The sequence below is a fragment of the Ooceraea biroi genome, chromosome 1 (genome assembly GCF_003672135.1).
Source record: "Ooceraea biroi isolate clonal line C1 chromosome 1, Obir_v5.4, whole genome shotgun sequence".
Classification (NCBI taxonomy): Eukaryota; Metazoa; Arthropoda; class Insecta; order Hymenoptera; family Formicidae; genus Ooceraea; species Ooceraea biroi.
Genome location: NC_039506.1, coordinates 479,374 through 505,591, shown reverse-complemented (window position 1 = coordinate 505,591; position 26,218 = coordinate 479,374). Strand labels below are relative to the sequence as shown.

Below are 26,218 nucleotides of genomic sequence, written 5' to 3'. Positions count from 1 at the left end.
TATAATTAAATAAAAATATAATTAATAACATTTAAAAAAAGCGCAGACTGCAAAATCCTGTTTTCGTTGCCATCCCCGTAAAGCTTGTACGCAAAGCGAGAAACTTTCCGTCAACCCGATCCGTCTTAAGAAAGCGCCTCTTTCCCAGTTCGTCACAGCGAGGTCGAGATTTCTCGTTAGGGGTTAATTCGCACAATTGAGGCAGTCGCCATCTTAAAACGACTCTCGACTACCTCTTTCTCTCGTGTCTTGCTCGCTCTTCATCGTTTCCTCTCACGCGAGCCCGGAAATGGTTCCCCATTTCGGATCCACCGTGTGGCTTTGCCGTCGCGTAATTTGACCAACGAGGTAAACGAATCGAGCACCAGGAAAGAGAGAAGGAAAATCAGAGAGCAACTAGCGGATCTATGGTTTTCCGGACATATCTTTTTCAAATTTTTATCTACTCATTACTTTATTACGTCCTTACTATATCCGGATTACCTCAAACGCTAATCCGGAGAGCAATCCATTTCCTCAAAATATAAACTTTAACGAGTGCGGACTGACGCGACGTGTTTGTACAACTTTAACTGACATTTAGTAACCGATTGACATTAGTACTGATCATGCCGAATCTCGCGATTAAATACTCCATATTTTTCCGTCGAATTTGATTCCCGTTTTACCGAAAGTTCTTTATTTTTCTTCATCGGTACAGACTCATTTAGTTAAAACTACTGTAAATAATACTTTACGAAACTGATTGAATCAAACGAGCGGCGAACAGGCATTGTGCATTCGCCAGTTAAGAAAAATGTCGATGAACTTTTAATACTCCAGCTGCGGAAAATCGCCCCGAGAAATTCGATTCGGAACGGGCGTCGTCGTATCAATTACCCCCGAATGACATTTCTAAACATTTTTCCATCCGTGCTCTCCGTCGTCGCGCGCGCTTCTATTAACAAATTAAGCGCAACTTGCAGCTTCACTTAGCGCCCAAGTGGAAACGCCGCACCCGATTAAATTTAAGATTTAGTTCCATTTAAGTATTACGTGCGGAAGTGGCGGGAATGGATCCTTGTTGCGTGGCCCTCTCCATCGTTTAACGCAGTTTTCATAATTCAATTCCGCCGCGAGGATTCTTACGTTCTGACGTATTAACGTTTCTGACATCGCAGAGATATATATATATATATATATATATATATATATGTATATAATCGTACATAAATATAATTTTTTAATAATTATGTTACGTATATTACATAATTTTCTTTATGTAGATTCATTTCTCGTTCGTTTATTCGTTTACGTACAATTGTATATGTACATATTTCTTTACTTTAGCTTCTTGCTAAGAAAAGATTTAATTTACAATATTATCCTTTGCTATTTCATGATATATGCTAATTGTAATTTTTCTCTGTTTTATTATTCAAAACAGATATGTATACACGTCATATATAAATTAAGAAAGGAGACTATGTCCACTATATGCATGCAAAATAGTTTGAAACCATTCCAATATCTGTTATCAATCGTCAAACACCTTATATAGCATCTGCAACTTCCGGTAGCGCTGTTTTCATTGGAGATAAGCAGTTTTCTTCGTGGAAAAAGTGAGCGGTCGTTGCATATCGTACGCGACTTATCACTGACAGCTTGCAAGTTTCGTTACGTAGCGCAATAGGAATTGTGGGTGGGCTGCGTGTGCACCGTGCCACGTCGTGGAATCTAATATAACTGATAGAGTGCACCACTCAAAACAATATATCGCTACCACCAACGAAAATAAAGCCGTGACACAATGCGTAGGCAGAGAGTAACGGAAGTTCCACAAATTCGTGTATTTGCAAATAGTAAACCTTGTAATGACGTTAAATAATTGAGAAATATACATCAGAAAGTTTTTCTGTGATTAAAACTCGATTATTTCGTAAAATATCGTTCCATCCGCTTATTTTCGTTTGGTACATTTTCATTTGATTAATCAATATAAAATGAATAATCAATCAATATAACGAATGTTAAATGTTCTGTGGAATCCTCAAAAAATTTGATTACACATTATATTAAAGTAATACAGTTATTTTATTGATTAAATTAAAACAATAAACTGAAGCAGATAAAAACGCAAATTAATACCGATGCTATAAAATCTGCTAAAAATTTGATTTTATTACACCATGAAGGTAAATAAACGACATTCGCGTGCATCAGGCTGATAAAAATTTTAAAACGTTCTTAAAGCCTGGAACCTTGAGATAACGCTTCGCATGGCTTATCGCTTCGACTACATTGTCATTCCTTTCCATTGCGCCTTTTGCAAAATAAAATAATTTTGTTGCTGTACGTTGCACATTTAAGACAGTTTAATTATATGACGAATACCCACTCGTCTTGTCAAGTAAAACTAATCTTTTACGAAACAAAGTACTAACTTTTTTTAATGGCTTCATTAAAAAGTATTTAAATAGTATCTGCAGCTCAAGCCAGTTCTCCAATTAGCCGAAAACAAAGTTGTGAGAGGACATTAATTAGAACTTACCAATTATCCGTAGCACGATATCGTAACGTAAATTGGATTGAAGTTGTAATCAATTCTCAATCGAGTCGCCGAATGATTAAGAGGCGCTCTCGAACACTCGGGATTTTAATGCAGTCCGAGTATCCCATTTTTATCACTTTCGCTTGACGACAAGTGCGTCTCGCAATACACGCGTGCACGTCCGAAGACTGAAAACCGCCGACTTGGTAATGCACAACGTTCCACACTGACGTGTACTGACGTTTACGCAAATAACGCGATAAAGCCGTGTCTATCGCGAATTTAACGGCTCTCGCGGCGGGATCCCGTTTACTTAACTCTATCAACGAGTACATCTCGCGGATGCAAAAACGCGATAAAACCGGCGGTAGAGACCACACGGCGCTGCCTACAAAGTAGACCCAATGTTTTACAGCAACACGCGGCCACAGCCTCGGCTGTTCGGGCTACACTGAAAGATAATTGTCAGCTATCAGCTGACCCTTGTCGTCCGCAGTCCCGCCGCTGACGCCTCTCTCTCGTCGATGCAACGATGCATCCTCCTGCGCACACAAGCTCGGCCGGCCGTCATCGCGCCGGACGCACAAAAGGTACTTCGTCGGCTATCGTTTGCACGATAATCTCAACGCGTGGAACTCGACAGATACGTGGCGTTACATGTGGCATTAATAACGTTCCCTGTCTAGCCAATAATGTACACGACGCAGCCGGTCGCGTCGTCGATGCACTCCGACGCAGCTGACAATTCGCTCGTATTTTGTGCCCCACCATTGTTTCATTGCATGAGCGGTTTTCAGAGATGGATCACTCTCGGCGATTCTTCAATCAGAAGGTCCTCGTTAGATTATTAGGAAAGAAAAAATGTGGGGCTATTTTTGGATGGACCACGTTCCGAGATGTGTGTCACTGGGGAGATATTCCGCTCGCAGAAATTGATCAGAGATTGGATTAAGATAATTAGTCGTACACACGAGCGACACTCTCAATCCCGTTAATGCGTCGCGTTCTCAGAAGCCATTAAAACGACGCATCAATATAACGATCAATTAAACGCGGCCGCGTCCACCACAATCGCGGTGCAGCGAAATGGTTAATTATCATATCAATTATCGAAAGAGCCATAGCGGCGGGGAGGGAGAAGAGACCACTGGCTCGTTAATGCCAGTACTGTCAGTGCAACGTGCTACAATGTCCGATAAAAGCGCGCTCAATACCAACAATAATGCGGACACACGTATTTACGGTTCCGCAGTGGTGCACCGTGGCGTTTTCGGTAATGCCGGCCCATGTATCGTCCCGGCTCGGTTTTCTCGTCGGCGAACAAGAACCGGGCAGATAAAAAGAAAGAGAACGTTTCTCTATCTGACGTGAAGAAGCCCAAGTAGCTACCCAACTTTCCGCGGCAGAAGTGGTGCGGAGAGACAGCAAAAACGGATTCTATCCACCGGCGTTTCAATTTTCGCTACCATCGTACTGTGAAAATAGTTTATCCTGGAAATGAACGAGATGAGTCGTTGATTTAACAAAATTGTCTTAACGTCCCGGAATTAATTTGACTCCGCGTGTAGCGTGCCGCACGAGAAAAAAAGAAAAAACACACCAAAGTGCGTTCGACTTTAATTGTGTCTCAACTTCGTTCAAAATTTATGCATTATAGATATTCACACGATTAGTAGAAAATTTTACGAGGAAGTGTATAAGATTCGTTCGTTTTCGTCCGCTAAACTATTTTCGCTTAGACCGACATTTAATCTCAGGGCCATTGTTCAATCTTCGTTGCGTCATGTTGCGTTACTCGACGCAAGACTGAACATATCGTACATATTAAATTTCTATTTGTTCTTGGAAGAAGTATCGAGACTTTTCTCGCGACAAGTACGGTATCGTGGATATTGTCGGTGCCGATGGCGGAAACGTTGCCTCCAACCCTGCAGCGCTGTTATATCTATCTACTCCACTAGCCACCTCGTCGACTTTCCGCTCGCAAGAACACACCATTCTCCGCGATCTGCTGAAGTATCGTAAATTCGATCCGAGGTAAACGATGCCAATGGGAGCAGTCGATATTGTGTCGCGCGCGTTATGCAGATACCGATGTAGAAACGAGGACGAGGAGGGCGAAGGAGAACTAAATTCCGTTTCTTGCTGCGCAAGGGTGCATCGTGTCGCTGCTAATTGGCTGGTGGAAAATGGCGAGTAGACAGCCTGTGAACAAAGTTTTCCCTATCGGCCGACGGCTCGATTAAAGCTTCTTCTTCACGTGAATTCGTTATCGAACTCAAATACTGTAATACCGAGACGGACAAACGCAACTACTTTTAGCGACATAAAAACACGAAGATAAAGAGCACCGTGTATTCAATATTTTTGTATCCTTATGAGAAGAATCAGAATTCCATACATTTCCTCCTTGTAACTTTTATTTTTTCCGCCCCCCAAGTGACAGAGATTAAATCATAAAAAAAGAACGATAAACAGACGGCGGATTTCGAGACGGTGGAGCATTTCGCGGTAATAAAACAAAAATTGTCCTTACCGGTTGGTTAAAAATGTAGAAACGAGGAGACGTAGTGCGAGAGGGGTAGCACACCCGCGTGGCGCGACTCGAAGCGGCGAGAGGGCAGGGTAGATGAGAGAGGCGGTATTGTCTCGGCGATTATTTATGGCGGATTTTAAGCCCCTAAGTGTGGCCGCTGTAATAATTAACAAAAGGCATTATGCCGCGCACGGAGAATGAACCGCCCACATCCGCCCTCCTACTCGCTCGCGTTTAAGGGTGCGAAGGTGCGCGCAACTCGCGCGCTCCGCTCGTCCGTTCGCCAGGAGAGATAACACCTGAGACCAACGCCGCTCGATTGCCCGGGGCTCATTTACTAATGAGCACGGCCCTATAACGTCCGCGAGAATAATGTGACTTCTTTCCCGGCTGCAGCCGGGTGTACAACGACGCGCGCGATTTACGGACGCGATCCGTTCCTCGAAAAAGCTGAGGAAAATGCACTAACGCGCACGCTGGCGAACCAAACGAGCGTATGGAGTCACCTGTTTCGAAGATATCGTTCTACCAATGGCTTTGGATTTTATTTTGCCTTCCTGAAGCCTCCCTATCGAGGACGAAGAAGAATGAAGACGTTCGTGATGAATTGTTATTGGAGTGTGTCGGGTGTAAGTATTGGCAAATCGCAAGCTGGTAAGTCGAATGGTAAATGTAATCTAGCATTTTAATTGGGACTGCTATCTGACTTTAGTCTGCCTCAACGCGAGGCATTGTTACCACATTGCACGTGATTACTAATTGATAACAAAAATAAAAGTTTAATTAGATCATTAGCGGTTATTGAAATTGCAGCACGATAAACAAAATTGCAAAACGACGGACGCTGGCTTGTTGAATTAAAATTAAACGGACAGCACAAAGGACCGTCAAAAATAATTAGATGAAAATCAGATAGGAACTTTGCATGGCTCGTTGGTGCCCGGGTATTCGGGTATTCGTGTAACGGTTGTATCTCGGCCGGAACATCCCCTGAATCGCTCCACCATTACCGTCACTACCACCACTATCAACATCACCCCATTTCGAGTTTGCTCCCTCATCGTTGTTCGACTCGTCATGAGAGAGGAACGTAAGCCGGATGAGTCAGGGGTGTATACCGCACAAGGTATTCACTCACCCTCTTTCTCTTTCTGTCTCACGTTCCCTTGCCCTTTCTCTCTCTCTCTCTCTCTCTCCCTCTTCTTTTTTCGTATAATCTTTCTCGACGTCGAGCAGACATGCACGGCGCTCGTAAAGTTCCGAGGGAGCACTCGACGACAAAAGGCCGGGTCCGGGTGTTTCGGAGGACGGACGTGTGTGAGAATTAAGAGTGTGCGGCGGATGACGGAAACGCGGCACGTGATACGCGATAAGCGCGGATAAATTTCCGCGGCGTCACTCTTCGTGGGAGATTCCGCAAACGCATAGCTCGTGCGAGCTGGTGCAAATATTGGCCGATGAATTACCGGCAAATATGTAGCAGCCAGCAGAAGGAATCGATAATGTAATTAGGGCTGTTGATAGGACTTTAATGAATCGCCGGATTCTAAAATGGAAGCTTGATGAAAGTCACATCCGGAAACACGAGAATTTTTTTTTCGCTTTTAAAAGCGTACTATGGCAAAAGAAGATGAGTCCATCTTTTGATTCAGGCATGACATCTCGCACAAGCATCTCGGAGAGTGCACGCGAGTTCCCTTCAATCGAGATAATACCGTGCACATCGTATAGCACGCGCACGTCAATTAATATCACTTTACATTAGATAACGTCTGGTAAGTAATCTCGATCTAACGACCGCTCCAACTCCGTCATAGCTATTGGCCGTTGGTGACAGCCATTGGAGAACGATGAACCCGAGCAGCGTGACTTACTCTCGATAAAGATACTCAGCAAGTAACAACTTGAACGCGCGACACTGTCGATTTTTCTTATCGACAATAAACGATAAGCCTGCTGCGCGATTATCTTGACAAAGAGTGAAGAGACGCTTCCGCGATTACGCAATTTGTATCTTCCTCCTTCTCCACCCCCCGCTTTCTCCTTTCCCTCCCAGCCTCCCTCGGTACATCGCGAATAGGGCCAGGGCAGACGTATAGGGACTTAATGGTTGAAATTTAGAGCGGTTTAAGTGGCATATGGTGGCATTTTAATTGACAGTCTGGTTAGGTCATCGCGGCCTGAATCGTCGTAACACATGGACGAACGGATGGACGAGCAGACGAGAGCAGGGGGACTGGTGAGGAGGAGGAGGAGGAAGAGGAGGAGAGGCTAAGCACCACGTGGGGAACACTTCATGAGAACCGGAGCGCACCAGGGCCGTGCAAGTCGTATAGAAAAAAACGTCCCTGTCACCGTGCCCTCTTTACTCACTCCAAGTCCGGCCTCCGATTCAGTATTCTCAGTCTAAACTGCGAATGCGAAACCGAATTATACGCAGACCTCGCAAAATTCCTCCCGCCAGTTCGGCTCGCGCGAATTTGGAAAAGAAGACGTAATTTGTTGGTAACGTCAAGTTTCACGAAAGTATTTATTCAAACAGATTATTTATCAATTTATTTACAGATATTATTTTCGAACTAATTGTCTTTTACGGTGTCAGTACAGTGAAACCTGCGAAACGCGACCGTCGAGAGGGAAATTCACGCAGAGTCGAGCGCGCGTTTCCTTGTTATAAATAATATTATATCAGCGTGTTCTTTGCTCTCTGCTAATTAATGCGCAGTAATATCACTCACCGGCTACACCCGTGCACGCCCAGAAATTCGGCAGATAGTCCGGGCGATCCGCTCGCAGAGCCGGGCACTCGCGTATTCGATCGCGAGACGCTGGCGTCACGGCTTATCTGTCGTCACGTAGATACTTATATCACGGTTTATCTCGGCGATGGAAGAGAGAAAGAGAAAGAATGATCCCCGTCACGCGATAAGAAACGAACGGATGCACGGGCTGAGTGCAACTGAATGGAGCTGCGGCTCGGTTTTCATGACGCTCTTCGGGCATCGGAGCCGCCCGAACGCGGTCGGCGACGGACGAGAACGAAAACGAACGAAACGCGGAGATCTGAGCGTTATACGCGGACGTGCTCTTCTTGGCGCATGTTCATCTTGCGGAGCGGACAGCCTCCAAATTTGATCGTGTGCTAATCGGCAGTTATAAGAAAGAGAGAGGGGGAGAGGAAGAATCAGACGAACAAAGAAGAGCAAAGCTTTCTCTAGGTATGCGATCTTTTGTGTTGGATCGATTAAATAAGAACGAAATAAAAATATGAAATTTAAATTAATCAACTTAATTATGTAGAGTAATTTAATGTTGAGTTTATGATACGGAGATTAGTAAAGAAACAAAGAAATTCTATTAAATTGAAATACAGGCAGGAAACTTGGGGCGCATTGCAACATTTCAAGCTATCTAATAGGTAAAGGCGACATTCGTTGGCAGTGCTACAGTCATTGGCACTATACTAATAACTATACTATACTCATAACTGATAAGAAACTGTTTTTGATATTAATATGGATTCTACTAATTATGTATTTAATATATTTTTGAAAATTTCTGCAATTCTAACCTAAAAAATTGCAAGTGCCAATCATTGTATATGATATTAAATGTGCCAACGACTGTCGCCTTTACCGGTTTACCCGCGACAGTAGGCTTGTTTTTTCTTGTGTATGATATCTCTATATCGCATGTCGTGCAACCCGCAATTACCTGTTTGATGTACGATCGCGGGGGAGGATAAAATAAATTTGGGTCCAGCCCTCTGCTTTGTTCGGACGCCCGAAACTTATTTACGAAACTATCGCAGCTGTCTGTGAATCGATTTTTAGTCGTTCAATCGGATATTATTATCTTGCACGCATCAGAACTCGGCTTTCCTAGGAAAAACCTGAAATTTATGGTACGCGCGAGTTTTGAATGGTCTTCGCTCTGGTTGTTCTATCTAGTTTCCAAGTATTAAATTACACTAATTATAAAGACAATTCAGATCTGAATTTTTATCACGTTTTAATTCTTCTTTGATCGAAACAAATTCTGTCATTTACATGTATCTTAAGACAAGAGTTAATAAGCTGCACTTCTAGTGACATTTGCAGCAGAACTGAATAATTGAATGTTAACGGTGAGAACCATTGCGATGTATTCAGTTCTACCGTTAATTTGAATACGCTATTTCGGGAGCCACGGACAATCCAACAGAGATCCGATGAGAGATCTATACAGGCCTTTCTCCGAGGCACTATCGTGGCTTTGCGAGCGGCAAAGCTCGTCTCATAAAACATCGCTTTGATCACGACGCGTGCTGAAGATGACCTTTGTGGTGGCAGGAATCTCTTTCTCGAAATTCCGGCCGATGAACTTAATTATTAGCATGAGTCAGTCGAGTGCGTGGGACGTCTCTCCTCTCTCGTTTCGCTGCACGGGGGTCCCTCACGTTCCTCGTCGCTTCCTAAATGTTTGTACGCGCCCCGTAACTTCGCGGGCGCGGGGTCAAACGGGGTCGAATGAACGGAGCTCGTAGCAAACCCATTAGTCACCGGAGTAGAGCTGATTCGCCGTCCCCCTCGCCGCCCTCTTTGACGAACTCGTCCCGAAACGGACTGGTGGTTCAGTCATCTCGGCAGAAAATCGCTTTCCCATCGAATTCGCGTAATAAATTTCATGGTGCACCTGCTTCATCCTTATTTCATTTTTTGTGGTTTCCACGAAGTATCGCGACACGTGGGGCCTTTATGAAGGCAGAACCTCACAGTAAGGAAAGATTCTTGTGTACACATGATTTATAATATAAGAGGAATTATTTCTTTGGCACGCAAAAACGGAATATGGAACGGAATTTGGAAGAGTAATGTCCGAAAATGAGAGAACCCTTTTGACAAATACGGTTTTCTTTTTCATTCGTTTGCAATAGATGTTTTGCGATGCGCGGTGCAATGGCCGTTGCAGCCGTTTTCTCGTTGTTTGTATATAATTCCACGTCTGTTACTGGTTATCTCTGCTCTCTCGTTCACTTTTATTATTTATCTGCTAAAACAAATAACACATACGATTCGCACACGTTCGAAAGTAACTGAGAGGTTGCGGAATTTCTATTCTACATATTTCTCGGAAAATCATAATAAAGCTCGCAGCATATAAACCGTCTTCCCTCAAATCCTCGTCTTAAATTTCCAATTTTTAAATCTCCCTTCAGTTTTTCTAACTTACAATACTATTTGTAGAATTAACAATAAAATATCCTTCCTTCGAATTCTCCCGCGAAGACTGACAGCGTGAAATAATTATAGGAAATAAAAGGTTCGTTAAAGTTTTTGGCGTAACAGCAGAATCACGGCAAGTCTATCAATTTAGTCGGAAGCATTGTCATATTTTGTAGGAAGTTTCGTATCAATGATCACACATTCACGTGGGTGTTCCAGGGCGTCGCAGCAAAGATATCACAGGAAGGAAAAGGGAAAGAGATATTTCGAAGCGATAGAACGGGGAAGTAAGGATTGTTCTCTCGAATATAGAACTTGGGCCTACTTACTTGTACCTCTTCTCTGAATACTTGTACCTCTCCTCTCTCTCTTTCTCTCTGTCTTGTTCGGCAAGGGGGAGGATGCAGAGTAGAGGAGAGGCACAGGAAGAGAGCTAGGGAGCAAAGCTTGGGCCACGTCGGCCTTTTGTGAGAGAAGTTCTTTTGTCGTTGCGACAAAGCCCGAAGAATATCCATCCTTCAAATGTGGAACAGCTGCCATCGAATGGCTCCGGCTACCTTTTTTAGAGTCCCGCGCATATACCGCGTGCGCATGAACACGCGTGTACCGAGCTCTAGGTCGGAGCAAGAGACAGAAAGGGATGACACTGAAGAGCGAGAGCAAGAGAGAGGAAGAGAGAGAGAGAGAAAGAGAGAGAGAAGTGGAACCTTTTTTTCAAGTAGGCAGATTTCGACCAGACTCGCCTTGAAACAGCTCTACGTGCAACCGTACGATCTTTCCCATTCCTTTTCTCTCATTTCTATTACATTGAATGCGGGCTCAATGAAAGGTTCATCAATGTCGGTCAATGACAAAACTCACGATAATTCCGTACCGTGTCAAGGACCGTGCGTTTTCGGCACTTAAGGATCCGTTGACCCGTATACGTATATTTAGCACTTCCATGTGCCAATTGTATTATCGCCAATTATAATATCGCGCTCAAATGCGCGGAAACATATATACGAGATGCGCGCGGCAGATAACAAAACTGCTTGCGAGGAATTTAGCGATGCGTATTAAAAGGTTCCACGCATTTTCGATAGGGTAGAGAGCAGGGGATTTCTCTCTTTTTTTTATGTATCCTGCATAAATGCAAGCGCTACGTTTCATCTCGGCGGGCCGACTGCAAACGGAATATTCAATAAGCTGATCACGATGCAGTGGCGGACACGATTATAATTCCCACACAAGGCCACGCGTGCCTTTATTATTCATTTATTGGGATACCAGGGAGACAGATATCAGTCGGTATTTACGGTGGGCGATCGATTGATGCTTGAGTGATACACCACCGATTGAAAAACGAATACGTCACAATATCGCGCGTGATTGCCTCTCGTCCTGACAAAACCAATCCTTAATTTGTATTCGTTGTTAAACGCGCTTATTGCTCGCGCATAAAATTACACACGCAATGCTCTCCGCTTTTCCCCTGCGCCAAAAATTGATAATTCGAAAATTGATGCAAGAGATAATACATCGCTCGATGTGATCGCCTGCGATCGACGATTATTACATAATGTATCATGCGACGGAATAATAGCATCCGGATAATGCGCTGGCTGCAGCTGCATAGCAAATCGTTGAAATAGCACTTAGCGGCGCGATCTCGTCTGGCCTGGCCCTCTTTTGCTATGGAGTTAGTCTGGAGAGAGCTGATCTGGCAAATCCTGCCATTTGTGTACGGATTCAAGTCTTAAATCGTCCCTATCGCAAGCTCGTTTTTTGCAGATAACTTTTTAATGCTGAGAATTAAACATGTACTACAAAATAAGGGCAAGCAGCTTTCAAAAGTGGCACATAGTTACTCGGGATATACTTTCAATTGTTTCATTTGAATCGTCCGTCAATTTCATTATTAACGATAATAAATGTTGGACCATACACGAGCTGTTTTTTCAAAAATTTCTTGTATCCAATTTCCTTCTGCTCGCTCGCGTTAAAATATCCGAGGATTGATATTCGCGGCCACGGTTGACGCGATTTCATCCTGGATCACGTATTTGTCCACGAAACGAAACCACCAGGGTCGCACAACTTTGGCAATTTCACTTTCGATATGTACTCGCGAGACACTAATTCGTGGCTGAAATTATGAGCGGCGATTCTAGGATTTCGGGCATCGCGCGACGCAGCGCAGCTCGTAAGCACGAACAACGGTGTGCCCCATTGCGAAATACGAGCCGCCACACGAAAATAAGAGCATTCGAGTAATGCCGCGATGCACAGGGGCCGGTGCATCGCTGAAATAGCGATTAGTTCCCCCGGTTTCGACGAGCAGCAGCGCGCGGTTCCAGTTCGCAACAAAGTTCCCGGCCAAAGGGAAGGTTCTCTCTCTTCCTCTTTCTCTCTGTCCCTCTCGCCATTCTCTCTCTCGCTCTCTCTTTCTCTCTCTCTTGCTCTCTCTCTCTCTTCGCGGGGTATGGACGGAATCCGCCGGCAAGTTCCGAAACCCCGGGATGAAAATGCCTCTCTGCCGGATTAGCCCCCGCTGGCTGCCCGATTGTAGTCCCTACCTAATGTAGACTGTGCTCTCGTTGCCGGCTGGTTTCCGGTTCGGGATCGGATCAGAAGGTAGGCTCGCGGGCTTCACGACTGACAGTAATCTTGTGACTTTTTGTTTGTGTAAGTGATGAAAAAAGCTATTGGCAGTAAAATAAACAGAAGCTCTAAAGATAGAATTAAAAATAAACAAAATAAATAAATATGTAAATATATACAATAGATGCAAGTCTAGTAAGATTGTTAAGAAAATAATAAGATGCGAGAATGATAATGTCACGTTACTTAATTTTATGCAATATACTATTCTGTTGTATCGATCTTTAATACAGACAGATTTTGTGAATATATTTCTGAAAGTTAGACAGAATTATCTTGATGCTATTTTATTGAGTTTAATTCTGCGAATGCAGATGCACTGCAAATGCATCGTGCTCGCACGATACAAAGTTACAAATCGACGGCCAGTTGTCACGTTACTCAGTACGTGACCGTACAATTAATTGACTGGCTCAGACCGGATTTAAGTCCGATGAGTAGGAAACGCGTTTAAAGGGACTGGCACATATGGACGTTATTTTTGGCTCTTGTCTCTTCTAATAAAGGAACCGTTTGCGTTCCTAAAAAGTAATTCATAGAATCAAATATCTGATTTCATGAATCTCATTTCATGAATCTACAGACATATAATAAATTCATGTTCCTATTTCGCGTTGGTAATGTATAAAAAATGTATGCAACTGCATTCTGGGCTCGAGGGAGGTTTGTATCTCACTGTACTGCGGAAGTTTGGCGATCGTGTGCAGAATGACCTAGATGAGTAGGAATGCCAGGCAGAGGAAATGACAAATTAACCGGTTGCAACGTCTCTCTCTCCTTCTTCTCCATTCCACCTTATGTTTGCAAATATCAGTTATTCAGACGCATATCTAAATAACACACGTTTATAGAAATTTATATTTTATATTTATATTTAGAGACGAATATTTCTTACGCTTATGTAAGCCGACTCATAACAGATCCCGTTACTGTCGCTGTGATAAATCTCGAAAGGAACTCGAGTATATACTGGAAGAGGCTGTTTCTTTGAACGGAGAAATGACGCAATTTCCTCTCCTTTCTACTTGATAGGAAGTACTCTGCCGCCGAAATTCCTAGCTCATGCTCGTTGAACTTACTATAGCGCCTTCTCCTCTCACGATCAGTGCAGCGAGCGTCTTCCTTGCTCATAAAGATCACCTTTTGTAGTGTTATTAGCGTATTATGCTCGCGTTCCATACTACGCATCACCTTCGCGCTCACCAACGGCATTCCCGTCTCTCCGTCATTTCGATCTCATAGAAAACGTCTATTAGCGCGATCCTATTCTACAAACACACGGCGCCTTTGTGCGCGGCCAACAACGTGCTTACGGTTCTCGATTGCGGTTCTGAAAGACATAGCGACGCCTCAGCTTTGTCTCAGAATTTGTTTACGCGTTGCAGACGTCGCTCGTCACTTGCATTGCGTTATCCGATACCGAGATTCTGTCAAGATGCTGCATAAATCTTTCTCCACTTATCGCGAACGTTTTAATCGTGCTTCTCCCCCTCCTCACAACTCTCGTCGACCACTCTCGAGAGCTACTTATTGTTAGTCTCTCTGTAACAACTCATTCTGATAGATTCCGGCGCGCTTGGATATCTTTAGTTTGACAAAAGAAATTATGGGGATAATTTCGGAGGCAAGTTACGTATCTCGCATTTCACATATGTATAATTTCACCATCTGCTTGATACATGGCGTCGGCGAAATACGAGGTACGATTCAACACAATGCGGAGCCAATAGACCGCTCCGGCACGACCGGTTAACTGCTTGGCTAACCGACTCGACCGGTTAACTGCCCAGTTAGCGATTTAACCACCAGGCTGCTAATCACCCATTCGGTTAACCGCTCCGGCCGCGGACGCAGCTACAAACGGAGACGCGCGTGGAATTTCGATCGTATACTCGCGCTCGCTCGCTCGTCAGCTCGCGAGTGCGCGCTCGATTCATTCGCTTATTCGTAGCTGGAAAACGCACCCGGAAGCGCCGGATTAGGAAGCTGCGGAAGTGGCCCCCGCGCTCGTCAGAATGTTCGGCATTCTAATGAGGAAAAGCGGCGTTTACCCGCGCCGCCGCCTTACGCTTCGCCTCGTGGCGTGCGTTCGCGAGCGGTGATTGCCGCTATCGCGTTTGCCGTGCGTGGGTTATGGGTCGCGTGCCTCCTCGTCTCTTTGAACTCAAACGGTTAAACAAATCCCCAGTCGTCCTGGGCAAAACAAATGCCGCAGCTATGCGAAACGCTCGCTCTGCATTACCTACCTAATCCGCTGAGCGCGAAATGGGAAAACGAGAATCTAAACAATTCATCATATGCACTTGGCACCCCACTTTTAATAAATTAAGTTTTGAATACACGCGGAAACTAGCAGTTAGTTTGTGGGTTGTGGTGAAACTAATTTCGTTTGTAATTCTGACTCTGAATTGCGATTCTGAAACAATACATATTATCGAAATTTTTATTTTAGTCTGGTGCCAATCATTTCTTCAAAATGCTATAATTTTTTTGCGTTAAACTACAAACGAAATAATCATAATTCGCTCGTAATAAAATAAAAGATGCGTGATTAGTAAAAAAACTGTCTGTGCATGTTATCTTAGTTTCGCAGATTTATTAATGCTAATTTACTTCGCGATAATTTTTTAACGATAAGAACGATACGTGAAGAATAATCTTCTCGTTGTTCATGGCAGAATTCCCGAAATACACGTCAGAGCACACGCGCTCTGCGCCCATGCCGGAAGACGCCATCGCCGAGTTCCTGCCATGAAATTACTCTCCCAATTACATCGCGATTACTTGCGCGAATGATGGCGCGGACCTAATAAACGCGAGTCAATAAGCTGGCAGGCAGAGGCAGGCAGAGGCAGGCGGAAGCCGGTATTGCCCACGGATCTGAATGGGCGTTACATCTTCCGGTAATGCTGAATTACTGTCTCAACCCGGCCGCGTGATTAACATCGCGGAGGCTCGCAGTAACAATTAGAGAAACCTCGAAGAGATCCGCCAGTCTAGGTCGACTATGGATAGAGTGCAAGAGAACGCGCGAAGAGTTGAGAGAGAGAGAGAGAGGGGGGGGGATAGAGAGAAGGAGAGAGAGAGAGAGAGGGAGGGAGAGAGAAGGAGGAAGGCAGGCCGATTACGTCGCACCGCGATATTTCACGTCACTTCCGGTTACAAACCTTCTCTCCGGCCGGGATATGAGACGCCCTTCGGTAAGGGAGGAGAGACGTAAGCGCGGACGACGAGAGACTCCCACCATCGAGAATTAATTTGAATTGGATTACCATGAATATTGTCGGCGCTCGCTCGGCGAAAGGTCGGAAAGACGCGCGTTCCCGTCACGAACTAAACGCTCCAAAACTCTTTGACAATCGAGTTGCAGTTTGCGCGGTTTATCAATTTGCGGAAACTCGTGAAGATTCAAATTCCCGGCGAGACGAAATTCACGCGTGACACGACACGTCGCACATTGCGTCTAAATGCCGTTTTTGCGCAAGTTAATGTCGGTATTTCCTGCCGTGGGTGGTGTCACGACAATTCAATTAGAAAATCACCGTTATTCCCTCGTAGTTTCTTTTATCTCGCCCTCCTAACAAGTTTAAGAAGTGCGCTAATACCACGGCGCTCACACACAAGTAGCTCGCGGTACGACGGGGAAATATAACACTTGTTCGCGCGGTGAGAAGAACTGATGCCTTTAGGGACAAGCCAATTTACGGTGCGCGTTTCTATCCTGTCGAGCAAACACAACGAAAACCAGATATCCGTGGAACTTTCCCGAAGACTAACGATAACTGAGAAATCCAGCGAAGTCTTGGAAAGATAAAAGTGTATCTGCCAGCAGCGCGGAATGCGACGCGTCCTCTCTTTCGACACGGGTTTCCTCTCGTTAGCGCCGGACAATACCCACCAGGTCCGGCACCGGGGTCCACCAGGAGCCTACCAGCCCCGCGGCCGTCTTTAACAACCGAGGCGGACGCAACTTTTTCGCGGCTGTATTTCTCCGTGGCTTCCGCTTCCGCGGAGAAGCGCCGCGCATTATTCCGAAGAGGTTCAGCCTCGATGCGGGCTTCATTGTGTCGCGACCGCGGACTTATTGTGTGTGCATTTGAAAGTTCGCTAATTTACGTTGCGACTTTTAGCGATCGAGCGAAAGACGCTCATTATTATGTTATTACGCGCGTCGGATGCAAAATTCTACTCGGGAGGGTCCAGATTTGACGTAAACTGAGAGGTCCAATTTTACGCATCTTGATACTTCGCGTTCGCACATGCGTTTCTTTATAATAATCATGCGTAATGATGATAACGTGTGATGATAGCGACGGTGATGAGTGAGTCGCGCGAGGAAGAGAGAAAAATGTCACCGGCGCTTCGTCGTATCTAATTACTCGCATGCGTAGTTAACGTCGCGTGCTCTCACGTCTCCGTGATAATGCAACTCGCCCGAGCCGGCCAAACAACGCCTGACACCTTCACGAAAATCGGGGGATCGCGAGCGACGGCTGGAAATAATATCACGCCGCATGATGGCGACAAGCACAGTGCAAGATTATAGTGTGTCGTGACTGAATTTTTCATCAAATTTCTAATCATCTTAACTATACTTGAAAACTGTTTTCCGTTAAAAAGGTCTATTGATAATATAATTGATGGAAGATAGTTCATACATTTCATACATTTTTAATCATTAAGAACAAATAAACGGAAAACATTGAGCATTTGAAAATGTCTAGAAAATTCATAACATTCAGTAAATAGAAGGAAAATTTTTAAAGAAAAAAAAAGATAAAAACGAGATCTTGAATAATTGAGTTCGCTCTACTCGGAAAAGACTCCAAAGCAGCATCCCGGCAATTTCCTCTCGTGGCCCTTACGAACGTCCTCTCGTTCTCCACTCTATCTTCATCTAATCACTTTTGCTTTCGTCAACGCGCCGCCGCGGGCTAAGCGATGGGCGTTGATGGAGCCCCAAGTCGATGAAGGAAAAAACGCAGGATAGGTCTGAAGGGCCAAACTGCGCCAAAAAAGAAAAAATGAGAAACAAGAGAGAAGTGGAAGGGATCGAACCCTCTTTTGGTGAACGGAGCAAGAGAGCGAGAAAGAAATAGAAAGAGAGAGCAAGCGAAGAGGGTTAGAAGGCTCTCGCACCCTGCGGCGCTTGGAAAGTTTCACGGAAATGCACCCTCGCGAGTTTCTCGAGGTGCTTTCGGATCGTCGCGACGCCTCGGGAATTGCATAAAGTACGAAGAGTAGAGGGAACGGGGCTCTATTGTGATTGATACGGGGCGCAATCCCGCGCAATGCGCCAGTATCGGTGGATAGAATAGAAGTATAAAGGCCGCGCGAGATTCCGCCATTTAACGCGCGTTTAAACGACAGGCCTGACGACTCCTCGAATAGGCCGCGATTCAATCGAATCACCTCGTGAGAGGCGCACAAAAGTCCTCGTCGCGCTGCTCGTTAGAATAAAATTCTTATATACGACCGCCGGAGGGGGTTTATCTCTTCCTCTCTCTCATTCCCGACGTTCCGCGAAATGTCTTTTAAGGGCGAGGGTGACAAAGGGTCGCGCACGACGAAACGTCTCGAGAGGCCGCGAACTTAAAGCCCGCGACGTAACAATGGCCCCGCATACACGTTCCCGCGAGCGCGTATACGGGATGACCGCATTTCTGCCTCCCCGGACAAAAGAGCATGTTAGAATCGCGAATCCGTTTATCGGCGAATAAATTTCTCGAGAAAATATAAATGGACAATATTATTTTGATATGAGATGTTTTTGAGAAGAATATTCTGTTTTTCGATCATTCTGCATGTACTCTCGCTCGATATGTATGGATATGTAACGTTCGCCCACGGCCATGCAAAAACGAATATAAAGGTGCGTCTACACCAAAGCAAGTTTTCCCGGTGGGTGGACCCGCCGAGTTAGCTCGCGGCAGTGTAGACAATTGCCGCGAGTTATCTCGCCGGGCTGTCCCGCGAATAGATAGTCGATCGTCATCAAAGGATCTCGGCGGGACGACGCGCGATAGCTAACCTCCAAAGCTTAGTTGTTAATTACTATATTAAAACATGGAGTGGACTAATGAAAAAGTGTTAACATTAATTGAAGCATATAGAAAGTTTCCCGAACTGTGAGATTCCAGAGATAACGATTATAAAAATCGAAATAAAAAAAAGACGCTTGGGATAATGTATCCAAGAATGTAGGCGTAGAACTTCGTCGTTCTGTAACTGGTACTGCATCGCGATAATTTGTATCGTTTTTAACAATTTTATGTCCTATCATCAGGATAAGTTCTTCGAAGTTCATAGATGACAGTCGGAAAAAATTTGAGAAACCTCCGTTGCATCTATATTCTAAATTTAAATCATTTTCATCTAATTTCAAATCTTTGATTAAATCACTGCCACTATATCGCATTTTGGCTTTTACTCGGACGAACCCAAAATCTTCGCGGTCGAGCTGTACTTTTCTTTTTTTTTAAATTATGAAAGCCGCATAGGCTGTGAGGACTTCTTCCTCGGACCACATTTTCTTTTAAACTGAGCTCACACTCGAAAAATATTGCTTCGGTATAGACACTCAATGTTTAGAGGGAAAAGATTGTAGCGGGTTTTCTGTAACACACGGGATAACTCGGCGGGATAACCCGCGGTAACTTGCTTTGGTGTAGACGCTGCTTAACATGTATCGAGTACTGAATGAATCAAGCGAATCTTACGTAACGATGAACGATGGACGACAGCTCGAAGCCGACGAAGTGCGTGTGCTTGATAAAAATGCGATAATCGCTTGTTTTGCTGCAGCGACGTCGAGCCTGAAACACACGAGAAAATAATTTCAGTTTGATTTGATATTGAAGTTACATCAAAATATAATTTACCAAACTTTTGCTTATATACATGTACATATGGATTCGCATATAATTATTTTCACAAGATTCAAAGTTTTAGAATCGAGATAATAATTCCAAACCGCCAGGTAAACTTAAATAATAGTAAAACTTCTCGCTTGTGTGTTTTGTGAAATATATTGAGCCAGTATTGGTCGAGGAAAATAGAGGTTTTATTATTATCACAGTTTTAGATTTCATTTTTGCGAAATAATCAAATGCATAATTAGCGCATGAATATATTTTTCAGATGTTTTCGGATGATATTGATCCCTCAATCACCGTGAAAGTTATTGTCCTCATGCGTCACGTATAACTCGTAAATCGTTAAAGTTTGTGTCTATGGCGTAACTTGTATTACTAGCACGCCTATTGAGAGTTCGAGCAGAGAGAAAGATAGAGACAGAGAGAGAGGGAGAGAGAGAGAGAGAGAGAGAGAGAGAGAGAGAGAGAGAGAGAGAGAGAGAGAGAGAGAGAGAGAGAGAGAGAGAGAGAGAGCTAGCTATGCTGTAGTTCGTTAACGAAATTTATCCGGTCTTGCGAGGGACCGACAACAACCCGTGATGGCGGCTCTTCCGATGCGGAATTGTAAAGTGCGATATAAAATTGCAAATCACAATCGCGGAGCAAAACCGCGCGCGCGATCATCGCGCGATGCTTCCTGTAAAGCAGATGAATATCGTATTTTTAATAAATCAACAACGTCGCATGCACGCGCGTGCGCGCGGGAGCGCCTGATGTACTGAATTTCATTTCATTATTATCATAAATAAATCCGATTTATTATGGCCTATCAACTCGCGAGCAAAACAACTATGTTTACGCGAAGAGTGGCAACACGCGTTGCAGAGAACGTTTATCGATTTCTCCGCATGTAGCATGCCACCATACGCATTTGTATTCGATTCAGACGCTCATTACGGTATCGCCACCACACACATGGCTGATTGGTACGCTCTATCGAATTCGTTAGCGTTAAAAGTACCGACGACAAACGGAAAAACTCAATATCTCGTTAATTCCGGTGTTCACTTTAATACCGAAATTTGCGTAGAATCGCAATCGGCTAACGGATGCTGAATTGTTCCTTCACAAAGGAAGATCATTCTTTGATGCCATAAGATATACACACTTAGCATAAGACATAACAGTATTTTTCTTACATATATTAAACATATTATACATATGTGTTGCTACACCTGTGAATCACTTTGGAAAAAATAATGCAGTTCCACATTTTGGTTGCTCATTTCTCCTCGATATACCCCGTATATATGCACCTGAAATCCCTCGGCACACGCACGCGTGGGACCGCCTCGTGTGCGCACTTTCCAGTCGCTCGTGCGAGACGAAGGAAGCTGTATGTGCATTGAACATTGATTTTAAACGTATATCGGGACACGGTAGCAAAAACGCACGGGATTTGCCGCGAGCGCGCCGTCTTACCTTTAATGGAAAAAATCGTGGAAGGCGAGGGGAGCGGCGACGGTGGCGGGCGGGCTGGCCGGAAGACGGATGTGGGAAAGATTTCACGACTATCGAGTCTCGATGGACCGACCAGTGGAGGCTGCTGGCTCGCGCGTACATTGGCGTAGCACGGGTTTCCGTATTTTTCTTCGTTGGCCATTTCGCACGTGTCCGGTTTTACACGGGTGTGCACGGTGGACTGGACTTTTATCTCTTTCACCCGCCAAGTGATCCTTTAACGTCAACGATACCTCGAAGGCACGTGTCAGGCCGCGTTGCACTGTTTTAAACATGTTCCGGAGGTAATTTTTATTTCGACGCCTTTTGCGATCCGCGTGTTTCTGCATAACACCGCCGAAATAACAGTTTCGATATTACTCTCCATTGCTGCTGCATAATTTCGTTTTCGTTTGACCGAAATATATTCTCGCACGTAACAGCTTTCTGCTACGTGACGCTACGTAAAAACAATTATTAGGTCGCGCGGGCGGGCAGGGAAAAGAGTGAGAGAGATGCGTGAAATATTTATTAGGGGATTAAAAACGATGGAGGATGAACGTACACTCCGTCGGTTTATCTCTCGGCGTATCTATCGGGTAAACGTTCAAACACCCCGCAAAGCGTAATTTAGTTAAAGGGCGTAAGCGCATAACTTTCGTACGAGCACACCGACTGTATTATTCAAGGCGGCGATAACACGCGCGGCGGCTAACAAACGACCGTCCGTACCTTCCTGGCAATTTAAGGGGTCAAAAAAAATGTACGTACGTACCCTACGTCGCTAGGTTCATACACGCTATTTCCGAGAGTGCCCGTTTCGGACATTCGCATTTGCAATATTTATAACATGGTAGAATTTTGTGAAAACTCCTTGGCAAGCTTGCCCGCGCACAGCGCTGCGCGCGGTAGGCTATCAATTATTTGCGAGTCGATTAACCGGAAGCTAATTATCTATAAAATTATTTAAAACGCTGCGAGAGAAATGCGTGAGACTGCATTGAAAGGTTCCCTTGCAATTTTCAAATGTAGGTTTTACGCAGGGAATAAGGTTTTTTTATTTATCGCCTTTTACGTATATTCCCGCATATTTTTATGTTTTTTTTCCAACCGACGAAATATCGCTCAGGCTAGAGCTTTTTATTCTAGAATATTATTTCTAGCGCGGCTTTTTATATCAACTCCACGTTCAACATTTGCGAATTAGCATTGCATAATATTGAGATGGCTCCTCCGCCGAGTATTCCCCCTTAATTCTACGCGTTGCACGTGACACGTAACGGCGAAACGACGTCCCGCGCATTCTTTGGTTATTTAAGGGGTCAAAGTACATATATATATCTCACCCCGCGGGGCCCACCGGGCGTGCGCGCGCACACGTGCATACGTCACACTCTCCTCTGAAATTATTTTACTCTCGTAACTCGTAGGTCCTCCTATTCGTGATCATATTATCCTCGAATTACTCTTACCGAGCCGTAACGCTCTGCCGCCACTCGGCTTCATCAAATTTTCGGGTCACCATAGTTTATTTCCTTTAATGACATTTGTTTGCCAATCGACGCAGCTCTTGTCAAACTATCAACTGTTTAATGCTTTATTAAATCTATTATTCGAATTAGTGTCGCGTTTACATAATTACGTTCATTACGCTTGCATAATTAGAAAACAATTTAAAAGCGGTCGAATTTTATTTTATATTGTTACAATATTGCTTCATCTTTCTCTTTTTAAAATTTAAATTCTTTTCAAATAATGATGAATAATTATGACAGTATCGATTTCTGAATTTGCATTATTTGCATTTCGAACATTTCTCGATTTGACACATGCACTCGATGTGCTTCTCTTCATTATTTTAGGGGCCAAAGTTCATGTCATGTGCCCTCAGAACGCCACGTGCGTACACCACTGCGTAGACACGGTGCTCCAAAGTTATTTTGCGGGATGGGCTCCATCCTGCACCTATGTACATACTATTTCTCCATGTACGAGTTCGGCCCGTGATCGTGATGGGGAGTGGTGTGCGGACGAGGGGTGAGAACGAGAACGAAGGATAAAGAAAGACGGAATAAAATGTATGGGGCAGGAAGAGAGGTGCCGATAGAGAAAAGTACACGGTGTCCCAGAACTTTCTGCTATTATATCCTCGAGGTTGTAGTTCTTAGACCTTACTTTTATTTAACAAAGATGTAATCATACTAATTATACGAAAAATAATTATTACCGTTTAAATTAAGATTTGGAAATCATGCTTATGAAAAAAGTTAATATATAGAAAACATGATTATATATGAATATTATATGAAAAGTGATAGAAGTTTTCAATGTCAATGTGCAATTATTTTTCTACGCAAGAGAGTATCTTATATCTAATTTTAAAAAGTAAAAAGATGAATATATTCGGAAATATTCGGACGTTCTATGTAATATTTCGTAGACACCTTATATAGGACACCCGCGGACTGAAAGAGACAGAGAGGTACAACTCTCGGAGGGTGATAGTTGTATGTGGAAGGAAGTACACGGATGGACCGACGACGTAATATCGGGAGCCCAAACGGTAATCGATATCACATATATCTCCACCGATGTATATTCAACCCTGCTCTACGGTTTTGCGAGAGGAACCCCTTAATAAAACTACTTACAGCCTCCGAGACTCGTCTCTTGGCTCTATCTGCTGGACCCCCTTTCCCTCTATCCTCTCATACCTTTCATTTCTATATTACGGCGGCCTAAGAGACTGGCTGGCGATGAAAATACATCATGCCGTGCGACTCTATTTATTATAATAACTTTGCCTGCTCGCGGTTTCTCTCCTCGAATGTGAAAACCAACTGCAATATACATTTTACTTATTTTTACATCGCTATATAGAAACGATGATACGCATTTATAAATAATAGTTGCCAGATTTTGAGAGAACGCATTTAAGACTTTGATATTCATTGTATTAGAAAAAAATATTAATGGTTTCTGAAATGATTTCTTATAAAAAATTACATCTTTTCTCAGATACATTATATAATAAAGACACACACACACATATACACACACATATGTACATACAAGAACGAGAAGAAAGCTGGCACGAACAAGAATTTCATGAAAAGCTTTCCTATATATATAACATTATTTGCAAATGTACGGGGAAACATTCTTCACTCCCTTCGTCATAAATGCTCTCATGAATAGCACACCGAAAACGATCGTCTAAAAAATGTAGCACTCAGAATCTTTCTGTGTCAAGCGTAGAAGATCGCTGCGGCTTACGCTGAGCAGCGCTTCAGACTTCAGATTCATCCCGACTTAAAACAGATGGCCGAAAAGCACCAATCAATAGTATGACATTTAAGCAGCTCGTTGTTATTTAAGTGCCTGGTGCACCAGAACGATCTGGAGTTCTATCCAACGCGAGAAAATGCGACACGCTCTCAATTCCGAGATATTTCCGAGCATCTCGCGGATCGATCACATCGATACGACCTACATTCAAACATACACAAACAATATCTCGATACCAGTGATCTTGCAAAAGTGCAAACATTTGCGGGTAATCTCTTTGATATAGTCATTTACACATTATTTATTGATCACAAAACCACAAAATGCCAGAAATTCGTATTAACATTTTCACACATATACACACTGTCAAGCGTAATTCGGCCAGAGTTTTCGTTCACATCAACTAAATTATTAATATTTACCATATATGGTCATATAATCATTTCCATAATTTAATAAATAAAAACGTATTTTACAAATGCACTTTATCCGTTATGCTTTTGTGTTATCGTTGAACAGTCTTTTTGTCATTGTCTTACAAATGATAAATTGCGTGTTACAATATTTTATTCACATATCTCGACACATTTATTGCATGTCGGTCATCCAGTGACTGTCACGGCGTAAATGAAACGCTCAGTGCCAGTCATCGTTATGAAGATGAATATATTAATATATATCTCCATCTTCCACATAAAAATTTTCCGACCGTTTAAAATATCTCAGCAGTGAATAAAACACGTGATCGCTGGTGAACAACCGCGAGTTCTCTCTGAATGCACTTGCACTTGCAAATTTATTTATTAAGTTATATATTCGCCTCTTGTGTCTGCCAGTTATTGTTTTCGCGTGTTTTTCCGGGAGAAATGACGGGGCATGCGAGAGCCAGAAGAAAAGGAGGAAGACGCGCGAGCACGTCAGTGGAAAAGACGATAGACGGGGTGGCGATGCGAAGGGTGTTTTCCAGGGTATAAATGCATGTAGTTGCACGGCGGGCCACACTCTCTTCGCGCGGAATACTATTAATTTCGTATTCATCCCTTCTTTTCTCGGCGCGCTCCTCGTGATCGTCTCTACTCGTTAACGCCTGTTTGCGGGGACTTTTCAGGGTTTCTCCAACGTGCGGCCATTACAAAGCGCCGTATGTAAATACGCTCGTGGAGGAGCGTTTACAATGGATGACGTAAAAATGAAAGAGAAAGCAAGAGAGAAGGAGGAAAGAAAGGATGACACAAAGGTGAATATCCGGCCAGTGCAACCAAGTGATGAGAGATTCTCTGACGTGTCTTCGATAGGGTGCCATCGGCTGTGCCGAGGGAGGAAACAGATGACCCGAGCCAGACCCAAGGCCTGGTATCTCGATTGTATCGAAGTGGAACGCACACTGAGAGGCGCGAGGCAGAACGGCGGAGAACGATGTAAATTTAGCACCGAGCGTTTTCAGCTTTCCTGCCGGCCTTAAATATCGTACTGAAGCTGAGGGGCGCTTTACGTGGACAAAAACTTTGCGAAGAAAAATAGATGTTGCCCCAAATAACATGTAACGTAACAGCACGGTTTTGCATAGTGTTACAGAGTATCGTGCAAACACAGTATGAATTTACTTCCCCCGTAATGAAGATTAATCCAAAATTAACTCTAGTACACGTATACGGAAGTAGTT

General features: G+C 43.9%; 1 protein-coding gene across 1 annotated transcript in view; it reads left to right on the top strand.

The window, feature by feature from the left end:
• Positions 1 to 2,530: 2,530 nt before the first annotated feature.
• Positions 2,531 to 26,218, top strand: part of LOC105285445 — a 44,888-nt gene continuing 21,200 nt past the window's right edge. Inside the window, exon 1 of the transcript XR_895067.3 lies at positions 2,531 to 8,284. The gene's annotated coding sequence lies outside the window, so the exon portion shown is untranslated. The remainder of the gene's footprint in view (positions 8,285 to 26,218) is intronic.